The 4319-nt window shown below is 38.7% G+C and overlaps 1 long non-coding RNA gene across 2 annotated transcripts in view; it reads right to left on the bottom strand.

Moving 5' to 3' along the window:
• Nucleotides 1-4319, bottom strand: part of LOC135208049 (uncharacterized) — a 33277-nt gene that overhangs the window by 26527 nt on the left and 2431 nt on the right. The gene's annotated exons all lie outside the window — the stretch shown is intronic.

The following is a 4319-nucleotide window of genomic DNA, read 5'->3' as shown; positions in this document are numbered from 1 at the left end:
GGTCATTGTTCTAATTCACCACCTTAACTGTCATTGCCTCCACAACTGTGCAACACAAAGGGCCTCTGTGAAGTCCTGTCACTCATAACTATGCTGTTCTTTCACTTCCACTGATCTGCAGCCTCCCATCCTGTAGTTCTCATTCAAGTGCGTCTGGGTCTTCGATCACTTTTCATATCCATAGGAGCCTCATGACCAGTATTAAATACTGTTCTCCATGAGGTGGTGTGAAGGAATATCCAAGCTACTTATCTGTCCCCACCTGTTTATGACAACCCAGTTCGTCTATAAATAAATCATCAGTACCCAGCTACCTGTCTTACTCTCTGGTCCTCACATCCAAGCTAAATGCAGTAATCTCTCAATTATCTGGATGAACCTTATCCGTACATCGATATTATCCGGATAAAACTGGACCCCAGGGACTAAAGACATATATATAGTACAAATTTTAAAAAATGTGAAAGAAAAATGTTTTCTGATGGTCGGCAATAATGTGCAGATCTAAGGAAATGTTGGTAACACAGCTTACATCCATAAACAGACCGAGTAAGGGTTTGTTTGGGTGTGGAGAGGCCTGGATAGTTTTCAGTGTGGGAGGGGGGCGGGGTTGGAAGGCTAGGCAACATGGGATGGGAGAGGCTGTGAGTAAGGCAGCAGGAAGATTCACTCAAAGAAATGGCTGTTTTGTTTGTTTGTTTGTATGGTATTTTTACGTTGCATGGAACCAGTGGTTATTCAGCAACGGGACCAATGGCTTTACGTGACTTCCGAACCACGTCGAGAGTGAACTTCTATCACCAGAAATATACATCTCTCACCCCCTCATTGGAATGCTCGAGAATTGAACTCGTGGCCACCGAGGTGGCAGGCCAAGACCATACCGACCACGCCACTGAGGCGCAAATGGCTGTTTTGGAAGGTGGGTCGCCAGGGAAGGAGTGTCCCTGACTGGGAGGGTGGCGGGGAATATAGTGTAGGATGGAAGGAGAGGAAAGTGGCAGGCAGGCATGGGACTTTGTTAGAGGTTTTTTGTTTTACGTTCATGCTTTTTCCACATTTTCTTAAAGGATATTACAGTATGGGCTATAACTTGTAATGAAATAACCAAGCAAGAGAGAGAGAGAGAGAGAGAGAGAGAGAGAGAGAGAGAGAGAGAGAACAACTGATACCACATACATTAAAGCCTATAAAACAAACACAAACGCACTCCTCAACTTTTTATTATTTTTAATTTATACTATTACGATATCTTATTTTATCGAATTTTAATAATTTTCAGTTTTCTGAAAAGAATACTTGTGCTGGTTTTGTCTGCCCATCTGCCCTCAGATCTTAAAAGCTAATGAGGCTAGAGGGCTGCAAATTGGCACGTTGATCATCCACCCTCCGATCATCAAACATTCCAAATTGCAGCCCTCTAGCCTCAGTCATTTTTATTTGATGAAAGGTAAAGTTAGCCATAATCGTACGTCTGGCAATGATATAAGCCAGGTCATACGTCCATGTCCTACACACACTTTTCCTTTGGTAGAAGAGGGAGACACAAGTTATAAATAGCTCAACGTGTAGCCAACATCTACGACAAAATTCATGACGAATTTATCATCATTTTACAAATACCTTTACTATCAATGTGTACACTTTATTTGAGATTAAATATATCAACAGTTATAAAATATTCTCTTGCGTACTGCTATGATGTGTGTGACAATCATTAGAGTCAACAGGAAAAAGACAAAAAGAGCTAAACAGCAACACCAGCACTGATGAAATACCACGTGACAATATAAACACGCGTCACGCATGCAAGTAAAGCTTCCGCTATATTGCGAGGTAAAGTGAAAATTCATTCATTCCAACAAAACAGAAAATAGTCACTGGTCATTACTTTTTTAGACGTCAGCACTATGAAATGCCATATGTGCACACGTGCTCACGATGAGGCAAAATGATGATGCAATACTTGGCGTAATTCAGAGGGTAAGGCAACACTATGAATAAAAAGGCAAATTTATCAAATTATAAATAAACGAAATGGAAAAAACTGATGCAAAATTAGCTGTACAAAAAAACATTAGTGGTGATAAAACAATGTAGTCTGTGGGTAAACACGTACACTACTTACCTACCGTACTGTGTTTGTTGACGAAAGAGAAAGGAAAAGAAGTGGTGCAGTTTATTTTATCTAAATGGTATTTATACAGAATATTTTGTTACAAATAAGGGGAAATAAGGGAAAAAATTGCCTTGTGTATTAATTTTTCAGTTATAAGTGTGCCGGTCGCTGCTCATAGACATGTTGCGAGTTTGTGGTTTTCAAGTATTGACAAGGTAGGTGAAGAAGGCGCATCAGGCAACCGACCCCTTAATCTAGGGATGGCGGTCAGAAAGAAGAAGAAGTACAAAGTTGTCAGTCTACTCCCACAGAGTTTTCGCTTACTCGGGGAGTAAGCCTGCATACTACTTTGTTGTTGTTGGGTGGGGGTAGGAAACTAAAATGGTTTGAAAAAGGTGTTTGGCATTGAGTTAAAGATACAGGAATTTTGGATAGGATATTTATGATTTATTAATTAGAATGAAAATGTAAAAAAAAAAAAATAATTTACATGCTAAACACCAAAGAAAAATTGCTTCTAATAAAACAGCGTATTGATTTTAATCTTCGTTGGTGAAACGACGCTCTATTTTTACCATAGATTTTAGCACGTGCTCCAAGTAAGCTGGAGGTCGGATTATGCCTTGTTTTACTTGCATTACCTGGATTGCAACCTTATTGGCTCTATGAATGCAATGATTGACAGATTAGTAACCTATCTGTGAACCTGCGGACTGTGGACGAACTATCCTAAATAAATGGCAACTACTTTGGGCAACTCTTCACGAGAGTTGTTAATTGCAGGATTTAAACAGAACACTCTCCAAGATACTTTTTAACAAAGGCAATATTTCCTTAGTTCATTACTGATTTCAGTACTGACAGACAATTTACAGTTCAAAAGCGCATAATAAGTTACGGACTGTACCATTAAACAGAATGTATTACTACTGATATTCAGTAAAATATGACCATGGCTTCTTGAGTTATTTTTCTCCTCTACCAATATAATTCAATTTTATTTTATTGTATAGATTCAGCTGCTTAATTCTCATCGGTTTCTTGGATTGGGAAGAAAAATTTAGTTTCTCATTTGATTACCCGAGGTTATTTATAGAAACAATTGGGGGTCATCTGCAAATATAGCTTAACTTTACTCTATGTCTCTGTAATTCATTTAACAATCCAGTTGTAGTTATGAAAAACAGGTTGAATGCAAACATCTTTAGGATACTCCCCTTTGTTTGTTTATTTGTTTGTATGGTGGTTTTACGTTGCATGGAACCAGCGGTTATTCAGCAACGGGACCAACGGCTTCACGTGATGTCTGAACCACATAGAGAGTGCACTTCTATCACCAGAAATACACATCTCTCACTCCTCAATGGAATGCCCGAGGATTGGACACGCGGCCACCGAGGTGGCAAGCCAAGACCAAACCGACCACGCCACTGAGGTGCTAGGATACTCCCCTTCTCAATTGTTGCCCAATATGAAGTTGGGATTCCAGATAAGCCCACAAGACTTTGCCACACAAATAGTCTCTCAAAAAATTGAAGGCTTCTTGAACAATTCCAGTGGATTGTAAATCATCGAGAAGCAGTTAATTGACAATTGTATGAAATGTCACACTAGGGTCAAGTAAGGTCAGAATATTGATTTTGCGTCATTTCCAACAGATCACTTCCAATAGATAATTTACAATAGATAATTTCCAATAGATCATTTGTAATAGATAATTTCGAACAGATAATTTCCAATGGATCATTTCCTTTAGAATATTTCCAACAGAGCCTTTCCAATAGATCATTTGCAATAGAGCATGGACAATAGATAATTTCCACTAGAACATTTCCAATAGAACATTTCCCACAGATCATTTCTAATAGAGCAGTTGCAATCGATCATTTACAACAGATCTTTTGCAACAGATCATTTCCATTAGATCATTTCCAACAGAACATTTCCAATAGATCATCTCCAACAGATCATTTACAGTAAAGTGTACATCAGTCTCTGTAGACTATAATAGTCTTGAAGCTGACTGACCACCAGGCAAAGCATTTACCCTTTCCAAGTGAACAATTAATTGTTCAAGAATCACATATTCTAACATTCTGGACAAAAAATGGGAAACTGGTCTTAACTTGCGTTTTGTAATCAAGTTCGCACTTCAAAGCTGGTTTGATAACATCTACATTCTCGGATATGGGGTAATTGC

This window comes from Macrobrachium nipponense, chromosome 34 (assembly GCF_015104395.2).
Source record: "Macrobrachium nipponense isolate FS-2020 chromosome 34, ASM1510439v2, whole genome shotgun sequence".
NCBI classification, from domain to species: Eukaryota; Metazoa; Arthropoda; class Malacostraca; order Decapoda; family Palaemonidae; genus Macrobrachium; species Macrobrachium nipponense.
Note: the sequence above shows the minus strand (reverse complement) of the source record. Positions and strands in the feature narration are given on the sequence as shown.